Genomic DNA, 22,632 nt, shown 5'->3' with positions numbered 1-22,632 from the left:
GATGAATGGGTTGGTGGAGACATGTCCCAACTGCCCCATCCCTCGGTAGGGATGACCAGGAGGCATATTCTGTTCTCCCCACAGTCTCCCAGGGGTCCTCATTGGGGCTGAACCTCAGGAAACCATCATGGTAAGATGCTTGATAAGATACTCTTTGCTGGCTTCCTTCCCTTGAATGCCTCTCTTCCCCACTCCTTTATCGTTCCCCTTCCAGATAAACTCATATCCTTTTTTTTCAAGGTCTTATTTGGAGAAACGTAGCTGAAGATCAATGGGCAGGGTGATACAAGCTGAGGCTGGAAATGTAGGCAGAAGCTGGACCATGCAGCACTTTGCAGTCTTTGCAAAGAAGTTTGATTTTACTATAAGTGCATTAGGAAACAACCAAAGGCTCTTAAGAAAGGAGTGACTTGATTAGATTTAGGTTTTAAAATGGGATAATCTAAAATGCAGGTTGGCCTTAGAATCATGGATTTAAAAGGCATCTTAGAGACAGTCTGTGTGAACTCTCCCTTTGTAAGAAAAGAAAGTGAGATCCATAGAAGTTGATTTGCCCATAGCCACGCAGTGAGAGAGGTAGGACGACTATGTTAATCTCACGACCAAAGTCTCATAACTGTCTAGGACTCAGTGGTGCCTCTTTGGCTCTGATAAGCTCTTGGAGTAGTTTCATCCAAGACAGCATTTTCTAAGGAAAACAACATGAATTTTGAATTCAACATTGTGATGCCGAGGACTGTGTTAGATAATTACCATAACACGTTAGACAATTGAAATTACAAGGGAGAAAAACAGTTAAGACACTGGCCCAGTTATTAAGTATTAAAGACACTGAAGATTTTTGCTTCGTGGTAAATACCAGGATAGGTCATGATAACAGTTTTCAAATATTTGTAAAGGTGCAGGCAGTGAAGAGGGAGAGAAATTACTTAGCTTAGAAAAGTGGAGGAGATCTCGAAGTAATGAGGTGGAACAAAAGGAAAATATTATTAGCTGAAGAGTGAGAAAAGGGTCTTTTCAATGAGAATGGGTCGGTTGTGTTTACAGACAAACCCAATTGTCTGAGTGAACCTTATGTAGTGTTTGAAATGAAAAAAAAAAAAAAGAAAGAAAGAAAATTAGAAAGATTTATACCAGCACATATCACTTGTATTTCTTAAAATTATTTTCTCTTATCCTCTCACTTTCAAACACATTTGCTGTATGTTTGAAATGTAATTATTTCACCACAGAGGATATGTAATGCAGTTTGGTGACTTTCATGATGGACCAAGTCAAATTTCTCTCTTAACAAACAGAGATGGATAAATAATTGGACTCCAAACCAGGTGTTCTCTAATTATGTTTCATTTGCTGATTGTGGCATTAAGATAGACTATATTATCATAGTTAATCATTTTTACAGTGTTTTAACTTTGGGGCGATTTTAAACTACAAAGAATTGTCAAGGTTTTGTCAAGGTTGTGAAATTGTCAAGGTTGACTCTTCACTGGAAGGCAAAAATTTCCAGTGTGAATTTGAATGGTTAGTATTAAATGATAAACACAGCTCTATTTACAACAGCCAGGACATGGAAGCAACCTAAGCGTCCATCGACAGATGAATGGATAAAGAAGATGTGGCACATATATACAATGGAATATTACTCAGCCATAAAAAGAAACTAAATTGAGTTATTTGTAGTGAGGCGGATGGACCTAGACTCTGTCATACAGAGTGAAGTAAGTCAGAAAGAGAAAAGCAAATACTGTATGCTAACACATATATATGGAATCTAAAAAAAAAAAAAAAAATGGTTCTGAAGAACCTGGGGGCAGGACACAAATAAAGACACAGACGTAGAGAATGGACTTGAGGACACAGGGAGTGGGAAGGGTAAGCTGGGATGAAGAGAGTGGTATGGACATATATATACTACCAAATGTAAAATCGATAGCTAGTGGGAAGCAGCCGCATAGCACAGGGAGATCAGCTCGACGCTTTGTCACCACCTAGAGGGGTGGGACAGGGAGGGTGGGAGGGAGACGCAGAGGGAGGAGATATGGGGATATATGTATATGTATAGCTGATTCACTTTGTTGTAGGGCAGAAACTAACACACCATTGTAAAGCAATTATACCCCAATAAAGATGTTAAAAAAAAAAGATAAACAACAACAAATAAAACAAAACGAAAAATGGTTGACTGTTTTACCTAAGTTGTTTTCAGTGGATTTAAGTGGTTATTGCTGAATACGATTCACTGGTGATCATGGCTATTGTTCCTTATTTTATTTGGATTTGTTGGGTATGCCAGCATCAATCATTTCACAGCCTATTAAAGTAACACAGTCCCTACACCCAAGAAAAATTACCCAACGATCCTCATGTTCCTTCAGTTTAGGGGGGAGTCCTCTGAGAATAAAATGTTACAGATGGGAATGTGCAGTCGTCCCTCTATGCTGCCTGACCCTCTTCCCCACCTTGTTCTAAGTGTCATCATTGGATATAATTTCTTAGCATACTGTTTGCTTTGTCTTCAGTTAAGAGCCAGCAAAATAGCTACTATAATTATATCTCTTTAAGACGATGCCCATTTGATTGAGGGCTGGGCTGAAAATACAGTCTACATTATCATATGAAAAAGCCACATAAAGAGGCCTGTCTTCAAACTGCAGAGTGAACCCTGCTCCAAGCGATTCTAAATGAAGCGACAAACTGCAAGGCGAGAGCACTTATTTGACCACAGACCCATTGAAATATCACTTTGATGAATGCAAACACATTTATCATCTACACTAGGCGATGTTTTATGTCACTATCCCAGTGAAGGCTGTTTTAGCTCTAAGGACTAGAAACCCACACCAAGCTAGCTTAAACAAGAAATGGAATTTATTATAAGTATACAGGGGTATGTGACAGAAGCCACAGGGGGCTGGGATTAGAATATGTCCAGAACCAAGGCACTGATTCTTTTGGTTTCCTTCTGGGGTCATTTGGTCTCTCATCTCTGTCTTTCTCTTTGTAACCCCTTTGCTCTCTTGCAGAAGATGGCTTTTCTTGTGTCAACTGAAAAAAAATGCACAACCTAAAAGTTAAGAATTATGTTTTATTTGGCGGACAAAACTGAAGACTTAAGCCTGGGACACAGCATCTCAGATCGCTCTGAGGGACTGGTCTGAAGAGGTAAGGGAGGAGACAGGATATATGAGTTTTTGCAGCAAAGACCAGGTAGTCAGAACTTCAAAAGATTACTGTTAATTTAAGAAAACCCTCTCTCTGGCATTAAGAAATTTAGTGCTTTTGTATGTATGGGAAGATGCAAGAGTCTGGGCTCACTGAAATCTTTCCTTTGCTGTGCACCTCAGCTATCCTGTGCTTTATCATCCTGAGTTCCTTCAGGGCTCACCATGGGTGGAGGCGCCCGGGGCATAATGTGATGGCTTGAGGGCTGCAGCACCCTTTGTTTCCTGATATGGCAGGCCACATTTTTTTCATTGATCCTTGCTTCTCTCTTCACGTGCCTGCCCTACAGCCCCGACTTTCACCTCAGCTGTAGCCCCAGGCAGAGTCTCTGATTAACATCCCTCATACTCAGTGAAGTCTTACAAATCCAGCTAGCCTGGACCTTGAGATCAGGAGATCAGGAGGTGCTGAGAGTGTTGAGGAGTCTCGGCCAGCTGGTGGGGGAGGGTGGAAGGAAGGTTGGTCGAATGGGCTATTTGCTGAGGCATTTCCAAACAACCGTGTCTGGGCAAGAGCCACTTGTACATTTGAATAAGTTCTATTCACTTACTATTCTTTAACAGTTGATGAGAGTTTGAGTGAGGTAAAACCTCTCAAATCTTTATGGCTGTGTATCTATGTGGTTATCATTTTCTCTACCTCAAAAGTGCATGATGGCTCAGCCATCTTCATAGCAATATTAGTCTATTATTCACTGTATTCCACAGAGATGGAAGCAACCCAAATGTCTATCAATAAAGAAAATGTGGTATATACGTACAATGGAATTTTACTCAGCCTTAAAATGGGGGGAAATCCTGTCACATGCTACTACATGGAGGGAAGACATTTGAAGACATTATACTAAGTGAAATAAGCCAGCCACAAAAAAAGACAAATATTGCTTTGATCCCACTTAAACGTGGCATCTAAAGTATTGAATTCCTTAGAAACAAAGTAGAATTGTGGTTACCGGGAAATGAAGGAATTGTTGTCTAATGGCTATAGAATTTCAGTTTTTCAAGATGAAAAAATTCTGGAGATTGGCTGCACAACAACATGAATATAGTTAACACTCCTGAACTGTACACTTAAAAATGTTTTTTCTTTTTTTAAGTTAAAAAAAATGATGGAATATAAAGATAGAAACTGATGGTGCCACGGAGCAGCTGTACTAGTTGTGGGCTGCCCACATCCAGACTTCTTGTCGTATAAAGAAAATTAAACTGTACTCTGTAGTTTAAAAAGTAGATGATGACTCCCCAAAGCCTAGTGACTCCCAGGAGGGTGGTCAAGACCCTCCATCCATTGGTCCTAAATTTTAGTTTCTCATTTATCCTTTTGTCCTCAGAAGTTTTAGCCAATCTGGACCAGAAGCCTAGTGCAGCCCAGTCTCCCACACTCATCTTCTATGTTTTCTCTTCCAGCAGACTTTCTTGATACCAGTGTTTGGGACAATTTTCCCATTCTGACCGCCCCTATTTCTTATGGTCCTTAGCTCTTTCTGTCTTGAATTGGAACTTAGGTATACATCTTTTTTTTTTTTTTTTGAATTTCAGAATTTTATTTACTTTTTTATACAGCAGGTTCTTATTAGTTATCCATTTTATACATATTAGTGTATATATGTCAATCCCAATCTCCCAATTCATCCCACCACCACGCCCCACCCCCCAAGGTATACATCTTCTCTATATTATCTCCCCAATTATACTGTAAGATCCTTGAAGTCAGGAGACAAAATTACTGTCTCTTCCATAGCACCATCAAAGTGCTAGGCACATAGCAAGTGCTCGGAATGGAAACAAAGAAACCAAAAACATGGCCAGAGGTTTCAGTCGTGACTGAGATGGAAACCTATGGTCTTCTTAATAACACTGACTCTATTGATTCCATTATTTTATTTTCAAGTTTGGATATATGTTGAATCAAATAGAAGTCTCTGGTGTCGTGTTGAATCAAATAGAAGTCTCTGGTGTCGTGTTAATGATGGAATTCTGTGAAATCAAGTGAATCAATTGCTTGATTATTCTTAATCATTAGCTGGGTGAGACATATAACACAGAATTGATCATTTTTCCGTATGGCATTTTCATCAGATAGACCAGAAGTTTCTAATTTTTTACATTATGAAAGCCTCTATTTCTTTTTTAAATTTTATTACATATATTTTTTATGAGGTTGTGTGTGTTTTTATTTTCAGATTTCTAGGAATTTGAGAGAATTCCCAGGAATGTAGAAAGGAGATGCTGCATAGGCAAATAATATACAATTTTTTAAAACAAAGTTTGATTCTCTAATGAAATAAAGTTTAAAAATGAGGCTAGAGATTATCATACTAAGTGAAGTAAGTCAGAGAAAGATAAATATATGATATCACTTATATGGGGAATCTAAAAAAGTGATACAAATGAACTTATTTACAAAAGAGAAACAGACTCACAGACATAGAAAACAAACTTACAGTTATCAGAGGGGGAGGTGGGATAAATTAGGAGTTTGGGATTAATAGATACACAGTACTATACGTAAAATAGGTAAAAAACAAGGACCTACTGTATAGCACAGGGAACTATACTCAATATCTTATGATAAGCTACGATGGAAAGAATCTGAAAAAGAACATATATATATGTATATGTATATAACTGAATCACTTTGCTGTACACCTGAAACTAACACAACATTGTAAATCAACAATACCTTATACTTTTCTGATGTCTTTTAATAACATAAAGAGCATATCAGAACCACTTCCTTTGAACTCATTAATGATTTGATTACAAAAGATGGCTCTTTTCAGGAGCCCAAACAGTCCATGTAGAAACTTTTCTAACCCAAATAGACTATTTGGGGATATCATACTTGTGTTTAGGATTAAAATAATCCTTAATAGGGTTATTGGTCATAATCCTGTATGTTTTCAGCTTGAATCTCTAGTTCCACCTTTGTGGAAGAGGCCTTAAGCATACAGAGTTACCTCAGTTGCATAATTTCTCTTTGTTTGAATTACATAATTTTTAATTGACGTATAGCTGATTTACAATGTTTTGTTAATTACTGCTGTACAGAAAAGGGATTCAGATAGCACAGTTCTCTGTGCTATCAGTAAGACGTTGTTTATCCATTCTATATATAAAAGCTTACATTCACTATCCCCAGCCTCCCACTCTATCCTTCCCCCTCCCCCTCCCCCTTGGCAACCACCAGTCTGTTCTCAATGGCTGTGATGCTGTTTCTGTTTCACAGATAGGTTCATTTGTGTCATATTTTAGATTCCATGTATATGTGATATCATATGGTGAAAACCTCTATTTTTAATGCTAATTTTATGATAGTAGTACTTTTGTGTCTGGGAATGGAAAAAATACACAATAATAGAACTAAGACAAATTCAATAATGCTTTAAAAATCTTTCGTATCTTGTTAGTCATAGCACCATCTTCATATATTTGACAAAAGCAGAATTTTGTTGTGTGATGCATAATGTTTATTCCGACAACAGGTAATGCATGTAGTACAAATAGACTTTCAGAACTCTTTCCAGTGGGACCATTGATGTGAATATCAATTGACTAACAGATGTCTAATAAATGTCTAACTAGGTTTTGTGGAGCAAAACCAAGAAGGACTAGATTCTATTCCACAACCTTTCAGCTAAGTGCATTACTTTTCTTCTCTACCATCTCTGGGAAGGTTATGAAGTCTTGCCCTCATAATATTTGTGGGACTCCTTCACTCATGGTTAGATCTACCTTACACAATGAAGCATAGATGGTTTATGAAGAGTTAATGTCAAGAAACACATGTCCATCCAACTACAAATCACTTTGTGACAACTGCAAAGGGGTCTGGTGTTAATGACCAAGATCTCCTTAATTTGATCTTGCTGAAGTTCTTGCTCTGACATGCCTTCCTTTTGCTGATATTATCTGGTGTCTCCTTTTGTTGCACGGATCCTCTGCTGTGTATTATAACCAGCCTTCACTCTTTAGTCTCATTTTAAAGTCCACTTCTTCATGAACCCCTTACCTGTTTCCTCCTAGCCTAGTAGACTTATACTTTTGTAAATCATGATGATGCCCATAACTCCACCATTGGGATGGCATGCCACGGAGAGCAGAGACTTAGTCTCATTCATGCTAGTATCCTTAGCACATAGGGGCTGATCAATACACGTTTGTTGAATCAATTAATGGATATCCCCCGAGGCTTCATATTGAGCACTCTACATTGGGCTAATTAATTACAGAGGAATCCCAACCCCAGTCTAAAAATTGCTCAAAAGTCAGACCTCAAATGTGGTCTTCATCAGTTGTATTTGCCTAACACACCTATGTCTGTTCTTATTTGTGACGGCTCATATTTGTGCGAATGTTGAAATCTGTTCACATCTTCTCTAATATGTGATCTGAAAAGCATCCTGTCTCTCTCAACTGTTAAGTAATTACTTTTCAATAGTACTTGGTATCTGTCCTCTGGAACGTCCCATGAGGGTGAGGACTTTGTTTATCTGGCTTCTGTGGTACTCCTAGCACCTACATTATTAATTATTAGTACATGGCAGCCCCCTGATAAATACTTATTGTATGAACAAATGACTGTTGACTGACTGACTAATTTTATTGTTTGGAGGAGTGTTGCGATACGGACATGATTAAAATGCTCCACATAGAGGGGCAGGAGGTAAACTAGGTACTACTGCCCATCGCCTTTAGTATGTTTCAAGACAGAGTAACAAGACCTACACTCTATTCACGTGCTAGCCTTGCTTTCCAAACTGCCTCCCTTTTCTTAAGGGAATCTCTAACTCCTTACATCCTAATCTCCCTAATATCCAGTATATTATTTCCTGGACACTGGACTCTCTGTCTTGCTTCAACTTCAAGTTCAGTAGGAGAAACAAATGGAGACTTGCAGGGACCTGGACACCAAAAATGTGTATTTACTGCTTCTCATATTACCCTCATCAGCCATGTGGATTGTTGAGAAGGATAAATGAAGGCATTCTAGTTCAGGTTTGATCAAACTCCATTTGCATTCCCAAACAAAGAACAAGTCTGTGTTTCACTGTGATTGTATAATAGGAAGTAAAGGACTGTGGCTTATGTTACTTGCAGCTGATTTAAATTTTTATGAACCTGATACCTCTGAAAGGCAATAATCAAAATGAAACCATGGTAATTATTTTCATTTGAAAACATCAGAATGGGACCTCATTACATTCTAGTGAGTGACTCAAGGGGAAGTATGGGAAGGCAAAGCATAAACTCCATCTTGAATATAAATTTCTTAAAATATTCGGCAATGTCGTAGAAGGAAGTACAAAGCCAGAGTTGACCATTTTCAATCAATATTCCAAATTCGTTGAATTAAGGTTGTCTTGGGATTGCAGACTGGGCTGGGACATACATCTGTATCTGTAATAAACAAGATGTATTTTGCAGAAATGGATTTGGGTTTTGGCATCGGCTTGATAGGGAGATCAAAGCACTAGCTGGCGTTAGGAGGGTTTAGATACCTTTGTCATAGGCAGCTGTTATGCTAATCTCATTTATGCAGTTGTCAGCTGATAGGCTCTGATGAGCCGGCTGAGTGGGAAAATCATTATTCCATCCCTATTGTGATAAGTGTTATTTATTACTGTCAAATGGTATTAATGTTTGATTCAAAGATGGGGAGTGAGCACCATCTACATGAAGTTCATCCATTCATGGTCAATTGCAACAAAAGGAATCGCTGAATTCCAGCCAAACGAACCTCATTTCTGGGTGAAAAAAGAATAATGGATTTAATTTGCATATGTTTTAAAAGGGTAATGAAGTAATATGATGTTTATCTTGGTTGAAGAGTGGTAATTTTCATTGGCGGGACTCCAGCTTCGTTGGAGCCATTGTAAGGCATTTACTGTTGGGTTGGTGTGGAAGGACTTTTCAAAGCAGCAGGTGCATTGGGGGTTGGGGGAGAGCAAGATGATTTATTCATTAGGCCAAAAATGAGCAATCTGGACATCTATTTTTTCTTCATCTTCCTCTGAAATGTATTTATAACTAAATCCCCTCTCTCTTCCCCTAGGATGGTGATATCCCCTGATTTTCACATTCCTTTTGTGGCCTTTGACAATTTAATTATGTGAAATCCCTAACCCGTCACTCACTTCATTTCTGTTCCCCTTTTGTTATGATCAGATCTGCTGTTTCCACTCCATCTAAACTGATATCTCTACAGGCCTGGTGTTTTGGAATGGTGTGTTGATTTCTAGTTAGGGTAAAACTAGGAGACAGTTAAGGATGGCAACCAATGGCTGACGGTTTGTTCTTAAGCATTTTGTTAAATTAACTGCTCAGCTGAACTCTGAGTTGTTAAAAACGATTCCCCTCTGTTTGGAGACTTGCAAAGAGCTGTCCCCCTTCCAATACAGCTGCATTGGTTAATGCCGCTTTGGATTATTTTTCTTGTGTTAAAAATACAGATAACCTAATTATAGCACCTCCCCAGTTCCCAAATGCCTCACTTAATGACTCATTAGTGCAGTGAGAACACTTTCCAGCGCTTGCTAAATAATATTCTGTTTCTGAGGACTTCATCGTCTTTTTTCGTATTTGCTCTGAAAAAAAAAGTTTGACTAAACATATTTCAGAGCCTTTAGATTTTGCTGATTGGCTACATTTCTATCACAAGCTGGTCACTTTTCAGGATCCAGCTTTTCTTGTCTTTTGGGGCTGATAAAAATGGGGCCAGATGATTTTGTTCAGTGGGAGAGGGTCATAAGAGTTTTTGTAAATCCGTGAGCTCAAAGAAAACTGTCTTCCTGCTCACCCAGTATTTAATGTATCTTTACTGGAATTCAGAATCTTCCACTGTCTGACTTAATCCACCATGTTTCTCTGGAAGCCAACATCATGTCTGGAAAAGAGACCCTCAAGGCATATTCGTTGACTAGATGAATGGACCTTAGGAAGCTTATAGTCTAGTTCAACAGTTGGCAAACTTTCTCTGTACAGGATCAGATAGTAAATATCTTAGGCTTTGTGGGCCATATGCTCTTTGTTGTAACTATTCAACTGCTGTTGTTGGATGAAAGCAACCACAGACCATACGTCAGTGAATGGGCATGGCTACGTTCCAATAAGTCTTTCTTTACGGATGCTGAAATTTGAATTTTATATAATTTTCACCTGTCATGAAGTATTTTGATTCTGATTTTTCTCCCCAACTAATCAAAAATGTGAAAACCATTTTGGCCATACAAAAACAGGTGGTGAGCTGGATTTGACCCATGGGCCATAGCTTGCAGAACCCTGGCCTAGTTAGTCCACAGGGCACTAAAGTGCTCACTTCCCTGGCCTCGCCTCCTATCTCTCTCTCCCTCACTCACTGCCATCCAGCCACTTTGACCTCTTTTCTGTTCTGCAAACTCACCAAGCTTGTTTCTGCCTGTGATTGCCTTTGCTGTCCTTCTACCTGGAACATCTTGCCCTCGGATGTTTCCATGGCTTGTTTCCTTCTCCACGATTTTTTTGGGTCTCAGCTCAAATGTCAAGTCATCACAGGGGTCTTTCCTGATACCCCTGTCTCTAAGCGGGCATCCCTCCCCCAGCCATTGTCTTTTATTTCACTGCATTTTGTATCCTTATCACCATCTGAAATGATTTCATTTGTCTACAAATAAACATATCTCTCTTCTAGAATTAAATCCCTTTAGCTAAGCACCGTTTTCTTCCTCTTTTAGAATGTGGTTCTTCAGTGCCTAGAACAGTGTTTGGTACATGGTCAATTATAGTTTGTGGACTGAATGAAGTTGGTGGTACAAGTATATAGGATACAGAAGAGCATCAAACTGAAATTCCTGCTCTCATTCTGGAAGTCTTTTTGATATTTTTCCCCCCAAAATCTCAACAAATAAGGGAGGAGATGTGTACACAAATAACTGTGATATAAAGATACCAAGCACTGAGGGCCACAAGGGACTCAATGGGGGGAGAGATCACATCCAGGTAGATGAAAAGCAGATGGCTTCATGTAGGAAGCAGTCTTTGCACTGATCTCTGCGTCTGCAAAAAGGAGTGGGGAAGACTCACTATAGTACGGGTTTCCAGATACAGAAGAAATGTCCTGAGGACACTGATTCCTAGGGATTATTTATGACTGTTACATTCAAATGGGGAACCCACTCTGGTGCAGGAAAGAGATCTAAATGTAAGTCTTTGAACGCTAATGTTCCTAAGGAACCTCTCCCAGACGCATGTGTTAAATACTTAGTGGAGCTCTTCACTAAAGATCTACAACCATTGCAACAATTAGACCCTAAGAGCTTCTTGCAGCAAATGGAGTCAATGGATCACGTGAGCAAAGAACAGGTGTGACAAATTTTTATTCTGCCTGTAACAAATACTGTCTTGAATAGCATCTGGCTTTTGCTGGCCACCCTAGCCTCTTCTTCATCATTCCTACACACACCTTTCACTCCAGTTTCCCCAAGGTGTCATGCTGTTTCATACCTTTGCATGGGCTGATTCCTTTCCTTCCCTTATTCCTTGACTGTCCATGGGGCTAAGGAAGGTAACTTCATGAGTGAAGTGGATTGGATGGGATTTGGGACAAACTGGAGGGTGCTCACTGTATCAAAAGAAGAGGCCACTGCTCAGTCTCAACCAACTTTTGTCATGCAAGAATGCGGGTTCTAGACTGACAAATCTTCCAATTTTTTGTGGGGGGAATGGGGAATCTGAATTCATTAGCAACTGGTGTACATTTAAAGATACAGCCGACTGTGAGATTTGACTGTGCCCTGCTGGTTTGCTTCCTCTAGTCTAAGGTAACTCCTCCTCCTCCTTTATAATTTTGCCCAAGGGCCACCTGTTTCTTAGTGTTTTCATGATACTTTGTGTGTGAGACTACCATAGTTCTTATCACATGCACTGTAATTCTGACTGGACTCCTCAGGGATTCCAACTAGATAATGAGTCCTTGGGAGATGAGGAATAGAAAGCAGCAACCTTAGCCCATGTTGCTTTGGCCTCTTATTACCACTCTGCTATCAGCTAAGCTACATGAAACTCACCATGCCATCAGATACAGATATGACGTCGTCAAGGAAACATTGCAGCATCCCTTATATGTTCCATGAAAGCATCATTTGAGTTTTAGTTCCAGAAAAGCTTGGCATTCTCTAAGCAACTGGTGTATGTGTGTGTATGTGTGTGTATGTGCACGTGTGTGTACGTGTGTGCGCGCACGTGTGTGTATGTGTGTGTATGTGTGTGTGTGTGTTCTTTGCTTTGACCCACAGGGAGCTCTCTGCCTCATTTACAGTCCACCTCTTTTAATGGAATGTTCACCTGACCATATGTTTTCTTTCATTTTCCTTTCCTCTTAATTTATCTTTTGTTTTATACTCTCGTATTTCAGGTATTTTTAAAAATGAAACTCAAAAACCTTTTTTACATGAAACAGGATATGAATAAATAAATACAAATCACATTGAATTGGATATTTTTCCAGGTTATTCTCTGAGTTCGTTACAGAGAATGGGGGAAAGTGAGCATGCAATGTCTTTTACCCTTCTTGTTAGTTCACACTGGGCCTACCAACAATGTTCTATGTATAAATATTTGATGAATATACACCAAATGATGAATAGACAATGAGATATTTGATCATATCAATCAATTTCCTTTAGATAATCCGTTTAAAGTGGCAAATAAATTGATGAGGCAAACCACAGTTTTCATTATTGAGAATGAAGATGGGTATTTAAGACCTTAACTTCTTTGCCATATTTATAATTTTATTGCTAGAGCTCCATACCAGAGCAGCTAATGAGAATAAGTTTAAGAAGACTGAAATTACATCACATTATAACTGACACTTAGAAGATTAATTTTACAACTTGTGATTTTAATTTTGGTGAAAATGTATTTAAAATGATCTCTTGTCACCATCTCTTATTAAACATAATGAAACTTGATGACATTCTAATAACATTAAACTGTTTTAGTAGTCACTGAGGTTACGATGAAAAGACTATTCAAACTAAGAAAATAGTGGATCATTTTTGAAAGAAAGTATTTGGGGAGCTTTGAGGAGCTGAGTATTTCATTCAGCTCACACAGTACGAATTGCTCACACTAGTGGGTAATTTAGAAGATATTCTGTATGTTAGAAGAACTTGTGTGCAATTAATGGGGGGAAATCAAGGACATTTTAGCAAAGAAGGAAACAAGAAGAGAGGAGACATCACGTCACTGTAATTTGGTATCTATGTTTTGGGCTGATTTTTATTATTAGCAGGCCTCCCAAAATACTGGGGCCTCAAAACCTGGTAAATAAAATTACTGATGTAACGAGGTCATTGCATTTATCTTTTTAGATCTTTCTTCTTCCCTCGTTCACTTCCTTCTTCCTTCCTTTTTCATTTCTGACTCAGGTCCCAAATCCATGGTGTGATCTTCCTCTTGGATCAACTTCTTGCTTTTGCCAGACCAGGAAGAAAATGATTTGGAGATAGAATGACATTACACAGTGGGAAAGGTTAGATAACAGTGGGATTATAGTTTCTCATTTTTCCTAATGATGGAATAATAGTTGGCCTGAAAGCTTACTACATTCCCAACATTTGCTAATTTAGGGACTTTATGTGTTAGGTTCATATATCTTCCTTTATGTTTTTTTTTCAAGAAAATTGTGGACTTTTCATAGCATTTTTTGGACTCTATCTTGGGTCACTCCCTTCTCTGTCCTTAATCTCATTCTCAAATGTGAATTATATTAATACAACAAACATGTATTGAATACCTACTATATGTCAGGTGCCTGCTGGACATGGGAGATTCTGACCAGAATAAGAATTGATATTTTCCATCTAAGAGCTCATTGTTTAGTAGGAAAAACGGACAAGTGAACTAATAATTCTAGGATAATCAGATAAGTTTTTATAAAAGCCTATGACCTAAATGCCAATGGAAACAGAAGAAAGAACGATTAGAAAGTTTTTCAGAGGTTACATTTCAAATTGGCTTGGAAGGATCTATAGTGCCCTAGCTGGAGAAAAAAGCATTCTTATATAGGAAAAGCCTACAAAACCACCATGACCCCCGACAAGTACAGCTGGGTATAATGGAAGAGGAGGAAACTGGTGGGTGGGTGGAGGGAATCTTGGGAAACCTTTCCTGGGCTAAAGATCTTTGATTTTACCCTCTGAGTTAGGGGAGCTTTGGACGGTTTAAATAAGGGAAGAGGCATGATGGATCTGTGGTCAAAGAGGATCATATTGGAGAAAGGAAAGTTTTAAGGGAAGACTAGTTAGGAAACTATTCAGACAGTCTAGGTGAAAGATGATAAGGGTCTAATGAGACAATGGAAGAAGGAGTAGATTTGAGAGATATTTAGGAGGTGACATTGACACTGAGGACTGATTGGACAAGAAGAGTGAGGGACACGGAGGAAATGACGGTGACCCTGAAGCCACCTATTGCCTGATGTGTTCATTTTAAGTCGAAATAGACTTGGATGCAGTCTGACACTCACGTGCCCAGATATCTAGTGGAGATGGTATCATACAGGGAATGTTCTGTGCTTCATCCATTTATTTTCATACATTCACCTATTCATTCTTCTATTCATCCAACAAATATTAATTGAGAAATAATGCCTAGTTGCCAGGTATGCCACCAGTCACAAGGAATATGTTAAAAACTCAGAAAAACTCAATGGCAACAGATTTTAAGGTTTTAAACAGCACAGCTACACACCTGTCACCTTCTCGCTGTACCTATTGAGGTAGAACCTGGGCGTGCATGTCATCTCTTTTCGGCCCTGTCCTAGGACCACTTAGAAGTATGCAGAGGGATGTACTTATTTACAGAACAGAAATAGAAAACAAACTTATGGTTAACAAAGGGGAAGTGCGGGGGAGGAATAAATTAGGAATGTGGGATTAATAGATACACACTACTATATATAAAATAGATAACTAACAAGGTCTTCCTGTATAGCACAGGGAATTATACTCAATATCTTGTAATAACCTGTAACAGAAAAAATATGAAAAAAAAAATATATATGTATAAAACTGAATCACTTTCTTGTACACTAGATACACAACACTGTAAACCAAGTATACTTTAAAAAAAAGAAATACAGGTCACAGAAGGGGCAAGGTGTTTGGCTGGGCTGGGATGAATGCTATCCTAGAGAGAAAAGAAACCCTTGGAACTTTCTGAAGCGCCCTTTTTGCCTTCACAAGTCTCCGTTTCCCATGTAGGAATTTATATTCCCTCTTTTTTATTTCAACCACCTTCTCACGAGAATTTTGATTTGAATAGTTTCTGTAATGTTGGTCCTAGCTACATCTATCTCCTCTGTCTGTACATTTTTCTTAGTACTCTTTTAAATATGTAGTGTACTTCAGTAATAATTGTTTGTTTTTACTTGAAATTGAAAAACGTGTTAGCTATCAAAACACATCTGTATCATCCTCCATCTGGTTTTCTTTTCCCCCAGCTTTATTAAGATATAATTGACATATGACACTGTATAAGTTTAAGACGTACAATGTGATGATTTGATACATGTATATACCGCGAAGCAGTTTAACACAGCAGTTAACAAGTCCTTTACCTCACACAGTTACAATTTTGTTGTTGTTGTTGTTATGTTCAGCTCGTCCTGCTTTCTTCTAAATATTCCTTATACAGGGTTTCTTCCTTTCTCTGGAGAGTTTTCTTCCTTCCTTTCTTCTTTATAGTCAATGTATTCCTTTCATAGTACTTGATTTACTTTTGATTTCTTTTTTATTCACTTAAAATTAGTATGCTTCTTGCTAGAAGTCAAATATACATATTTTTACTTTTTTTTTTTTTTCCTGCTGTACGCGGGCCTCTCACTGTTGTGGCCTTTCCCGTTGCGGAGCACAGGCTCCGGACGCGCAGGCTCAGCGGCCATGGCTCACGGGCCCAGCCGCTCCGCGGCATGTGGGATCTTCCCGGACCGGGGCACGAACCCGCGTCCCCTGCATCGGCAGGCGGACTCTCAACCACTGCGCCACCAGGGAGGCCCTATTTTTACATTTTTATCATGACAAGTTTCACACAAATATAAAAATAGTCAATCTCATGTATCAGTTATGTCATTTCAACAATAATCAGCTCACGACCAATCTTACTTCTAAAGACTTCCTTCTCTCCTTACCCCTCCATTTCCTTCTTTCCCACTGCTTTCTGCACTGGGATAAAGATGAGTCTGCTGGAATCTGCCAATTTTACCATTCACTGATACTGGATATCTTTCACGTCTTCTGATTTTAGGTTTTGTCACTTCCGTCTAGATACTTTGTAACGAGGAACTTGTATGCTCCTTCGTCCTCGATTGCTTAAAATCTACTCTCTTTCTACATTCTATAATTATGGAATGTTTCTATTTGAACAATGAGGTGCTAAATTTACGAGCATTTCCATAAATGAGTTGACTTTAAGATGCCTCCAACTCTACATTATGATTCTAATCAGCACATTAATGAATGGGTACTGAAATGAGCCTATTTGCGAATTGCCAGATTAGACAGATTCATCTTTGTTTAACTAAAAGCTTTCACCAAAAGCACGGCTTGAAATTCTGAAGATGATAAAGTCTCCTCCATGTCTGATCATTTCTTGGTCAAATTGTTTTTTTAAAAGAGTTTAAGAAATCTTTACTATGTGCTGACAGATTAGGTTTAAACAATGGACTAAAGCTTAAATCATTACATAAATCATCATGTAAAATAATATTGTTACTAATATAGTGTGTTAAACTTACTTTCTCCAGTTACAAAAATATTCTGACTTAAAAATGAAACTCTGAGCTGTGATTGATGTATTTTTTATGTGTCTGCCCAGGTCCTGCCTTCTTAATTGGGCTCAGTCAATTTCAGTGTGTTTCCTATGACATTTTCATCCTACAGCTGTCAAGCCAAAGAAAGAATTAATATCAATAATCCAGAGATCAGATTTAATCTGTAAGATTAGTCATCATTTAAGCTACAAAGATATAGCCTGAAAAGAAAACCTTCATCAATTTTATTTTCTCACACCATAGTGTAAGGCAGGTATTCATATATATGTGTAAAATCGCACATTCATATGTATTTTATTGCATTCTTTGTGTTCTCGAAAACAATGTAAACCACTGTGTTAAAAGAAACTCTCTTCTCCCAAATGTCGTATAGTCTACTCTTATTTCATTTCTCACGTATCTAGAAGCAGCCTTAGCAGCTCCTGGCTTTTGTCCTTAGAGATCTTCATTTTTGTACGTTCGTTTCAACGAGCATTGATTGATATGCCATTTTCTCAATCACTAAGGCGTTGCTAACTTTACTGTATAGATTGAGGAATAAAGACAGAAAGGGAGAAAGCTGGAAAGTAGTGATAATAACACACTACAACAATAAAATCTCTACATCCCATCCTTGTAAATTATTTTTCGTTCTGCTGATTTCATTCTAGCACGTGTTATTACCAGAGTTTAACAGACCAGGAGGCAAGGGAGGAGAGAGCTTCAGCACTCTCTTGCTGTTGAAAAGCCACTGCTTCAAAGCCCTGTTGTATTACTTATTTTATGGTAGGTCACATGGACCAGTAAAGGCAAGCTCTTAGGCAGAGCATCAGGTAGACCAATGTTTCCTAAAAGATGCTCTTCAAGACCTTCATCTGTTGAGATGCCCTTAGAACAAATGGGTCCATTGGTCAAACATGTTTTGGAAAATTATATAAAGTATCATTCTGGAGGGTCATAATGCAAATTAGCATGTTAAAGGTTCTGAGAAATCCTGGAGCTAAAAAAAAAACTACTCAGTGTAATTTTTCTTTAACTCAGTGTGTTTCATGGTAGAGCCTTTTTTGCACATAACACGATTCACTGGAAATGCGCAGAGAAACTTTTGCTTTAAGCAAGTATCCATTTTCAATGATTCTGGTTAATACACAGTACATCATAATCTCAAGTGCTTCAAGATATAGAATAATGCTCAAATGTAACCTCTGCTTTTAACACTCACAACTTAAAAGACCAAGAAAGGCAGTTTAAGGGATGCAGAAATCCATTCATTGATCCATTCATTCATTTTTTAAAAAAATAAGCATTTATTAAAGACCTACTTTAGCCTAGGCAATGTACAAAATATTGGTGATACAACGATGAAAAACCAAGCCTGAGGGAGGTAGGGAAGGTTTCCCAGAGGAAGCTATGGCTGGGCTGAATCTTAAAGGGTGAATAGATGGGTGGGCATTCAGCAGATGAAGGGAGCTGATTGTGGGAGGGCATTCCAGATAAAAGCAACTGCATATGCAAAGACGTAGAAGATTAAGAGCATAGCAAATTCAGGGGACTGTAAGTGAATACATCCACTGTTCATCACTGTCTTGTTTATTTATGTATTGTTTTTCCTAGTGGAATATAAGTTCCATGAGGTAGGAACTTTGTCTGTGGTTTTTGCAATTGTGTTCCCCATACTTAGCATGGTGTTCATCTGATAATAGGGGCCCATTAATTAAATTCTTGTCAAATGAATGAGAAGTAGCCTGGTATTGTTGAAACCTACTTATTTGAAGGCAAGATGGGAAGATGAGGCTGGAATGGTAGGCAAGGGACGGATCATGAGGGGCCTTGTGGGTTATGGTTAAACTCTTCCTGGTAGATGAAGATGAGCCATTGAAGGGTTGTACATAGTGGGGTGCCTTGATCAGATTTGCATTTTAGTAAGATTACTCTGGTGGGAGAGAAGATGAAGGCTCAGGAGCTTGGAGACTGGGGACAGTACGGAGGCTGTGGCAATGATGCAGGAAGGAAGAAATGAGGGTTTGACTAAGGTGGTTGCTGTTGGATGAAGAGGGGACAGTTTGTAGTATGTAGAAGAGACCAGCCCTAGTGACTGAACAGTAAAGGGAAAGTGGGTAGGGAAGAAGGGAGGGGAAAAGTCAGAAAGGATTCACATGTTTCTGATTCAGAAAGTTGAAAAAACTTTTCATTATAGAAACCTTCAAACACATACAAGGTAGAGAGAATAGTATAATAAACCCTCCTGTACTTAACATCCAACAACCATCAACATAGAGTCCTTTGGTTTCGTCAATTCTGACTTCCCCCCCCCAACCATGCCCCTCACCTCTGCCTGAAGTGTTTTAAAGCAAGTACCAGATATCCCATTATTTCATCCATAAATACTTCAGCATGGATTTCTAAGAGATAAGAAGGATTTAAAAGCATAAATACAATGTCTTTAACACCTAAAAAGTTAACATAAATTTCCTAATATAATCCAATATTCAATCAGTGTTCAAACAATCTCAAAATGACTTTCTATAATTGGTTTGCTCAAATGAAGATCTGAACCAAAGTTCACACATTGCATTTGGTTCATATAACTTTAAACTCTCTCTCTCTCTCTCTCTCTCTCTCTTTTTTAACATCTTTATTGGAGTATAATTGCTTTACAATGGTATGTTAGTCTCTGCTGTATAACAAAGTGAATAGGCTATATATATCCCCGTATCTCCATATCCCCTCCCTCTTGCGTCTCCCTCCCACCCTCTCTATCCCACCCCTCTAGGTGGTCACACAGCACGGAGCTGATCTCCCCATGCAATGCAGCTGCTTCCCACTAGCTATTTTACATTTGGTAGTGTATGTATGTCAATGCTACTCTCTCACTTCATCCCAGCTTACCCTTCCCTCTCCCCGTGTCCTCAAGTCCATTCTCTACATCTGTGTCTTTATTCCTTCCTGCCCCTAGGTTCATCAGAACCTTTTTTTTTTTTTAGATTCCATATAAATGTGTTAGCATACGGTATTTGTTTTTCTCTTTCTGACTTCACTCTGTATGACAGGCTCTAGGTCCATCCACCTCACTACAAATAACTGAATTTCATTTCTTTTTATGGCTGAGTAATATGCCATTGTGTATATGTGCCACATCTTCTTTATCCATTCATCTATCGATGGACACTCAGGTTGCTTCCATGTCCTGGCTCTTGTAAATAGTGCTGCAATGAACACTGTGGTACACGACTCTTTTGGAATTATGGTTTTCTCAGGGTGTATGCCCAGTAGTGGGATTGCTGGGTCGTATGGTAGTTCTATTTTTAGTTTTTTAAGGAACCTCTATACTGTTCTCCATAGTGGCTGTATCAATTTACATTCCCACCAACAGTGCAAGAGGGTTCCCTCTTCTCCACACCCTCTCCAGCATTTATCGTTTGTAGATTTTTTGATGATGGCCATTCGGACCGGTGTGAGGTGATACCTCATTGTAGTTTTGAGTTGCATTTCTGTACTGATTAGTGATGTTGAGCATTCTTTTATGTGTTTGTTGGCAGTCTGTATATCTTCTTTGGAGAAATGTCTGTTTAGGTCTTCTGCCCAGTTTTGGATTGGGTTGTCTGTTTTTTTGATATTGAGCTACATGAGCTGCTTGTATATGTTGGAGATTAATCCTTTGCCAGTTGCTTTGTTTGCAAATATTTTCTCCAGTTCTGAGGGTGATCTTTTCATCTTGTTTATGGTTTCCTTTGCTGTGCAAAAGTTTTTAAGTTTCATTAGGTGCCATTTGTTTATTTTTGTTGTTATTTCCATTTCTCTAGGAGGTGGGTCAAAAAGGACCTTGCTATGATTTATGTCAAAGAGTGTTCTTCCTATGTTTTCCTCTAAGAGTTTTATAGTGTCTGGTCTTACATTTAGGTCTTTAATCCATTTTGAGTTTATTTTTGTGTATGGTGTTAGGAAGTATTCTAATTTCAATCTTTTACATATAGCTGTCCAGTTATCCCAGCACCACTTACTGAAGAGGCTGTCTTTTCTCCATTGTATATTCTTGCCTCCTTTATCAAAGATAAGGTGACCGTATGTGCGTGGGTTTGTCTCTGGGCTTTCTATCCTGTTCCATTGATCTATATTTCTGTTTTTGTGCCAGTAGCATACTGTCTTGATTACTGTAGCTTTGCAGTATAGTCTGAAGTCCAGGAGCCTGATTCCTCCAGCTCCGTTTTTCTTTCTCAAGATTGCTTTGGCTATTCGGGGTCTTTTGTGTTCCCATACAAATTGTGAATTTTTTTGTTCTAGTTCTGTGGAAAATGCCATTGATTGTTTGATAGGGATTGCATTGAATCTGTAGATTGCTTTGGGTAGTAGAGTCATTTTCACAGTATTGATTCGTCTAATCCAAGAACATGGTATATCTCTCCATCTGTTTCTATCACCTTTAATTTCTTTCATCAGTTAAACTCTCTTTTAATCTATAACAATTTCCTTCCCTTTTATTCATGGAAGAAACCACGTCATTTACCCTATAGAATTTCCAAGTTTTGCTGATTGCATCCCAGTAGTACCATTTATAATGCTCCTCTGACCCCTGATCTTGTACACTGGTAGTTAGATCTTATTATAACTTTCTACACATAAGAGGTAATCCTTAAAGATACAGACTTTATTGGAAAACATGGTAAGTACTGTGTTGGAGGTGATGGCCTACATGGGTGTATGTGTGGTTAAAGGTTTCAAGGGGTGCTATCAAAACTATGCAAAAAAAGTTTCTGGAGGTGTATATGGGTCATCCAACTTGTATTGCTGCCACCACCAGTTAGAAAGAAAAGAAGAACTCAGTGAGACCCCTCCAGGTACTTTTTGAAAGCCACCCATTTGGTGGATACAGCAATGTCACCTGGGTCTATATCTTGATCAGATTTTTCAAAAGCTTTTGCCTTTCAACAGGAGTGTTTACTTATGATGTGGAGGGATGTGAGAGAGAGCCATGTCTATGTGGCTTTGTTTGGGGTTAGTTAGCTGAGTGGAATTGTGTTGCTCATAACTGAGGAAAGGCTGCTTAAGTCATGAGTTTATCACCATATAAAAACTCCTGTTTATTTTCCATCCTGTGTCCTCTGAGGGGCACTGATAGTCACCATTGAAGAACCTGCTTAGAAAAATTTAAGCTGTTATGATTGGGGTTTCCATAGAGGTCATTTAACTGGAAACTCAGGGTGCAGAGTGTACGTGTGAGAGGAAAGCTAGGCCTGCTGTTTGTCTGTATTTGGTCCTGTTATTGTTTGGTTTCATCTGCCTGGAGCTTTTCTGGAAAGTGAATTAAGTGAACTGGCTATTGTAGCTAAGAGTTGGTTTCACGTGATTTCTCTCTTGAAATACAGGGATACTCTCACCTCATCTAAAGGAACTTCATTTTCATATACTAAACAATTACATAGAACTTTTCAGTTCCAGACATTGTTATAAATATTTCATACATATTAGCTCATTTAGTCCTCAAAACAAACTTTAAAGCAGTTACCATAATTATCCCCATTTTATAGATGAAGAAACAGAGGCACAGAGAAGCTAAGTAAGTTGCCTGAAGTCACACAGCTGATAAAAAGCAGACAACTATTTGAACCTGGTCTGGCT

This window comes from Pseudorca crassidens, chromosome 20, assembly GCF_039906515.1.
Source record: "Pseudorca crassidens isolate mPseCra1 chromosome 20, mPseCra1.hap1, whole genome shotgun sequence".
Lineage (NCBI taxonomy): Eukaryota > Metazoa > Chordata > Mammalia > Artiodactyla > Delphinidae > Pseudorca > Pseudorca crassidens.
Note: the sequence above shows the minus strand (reverse complement) of the source record.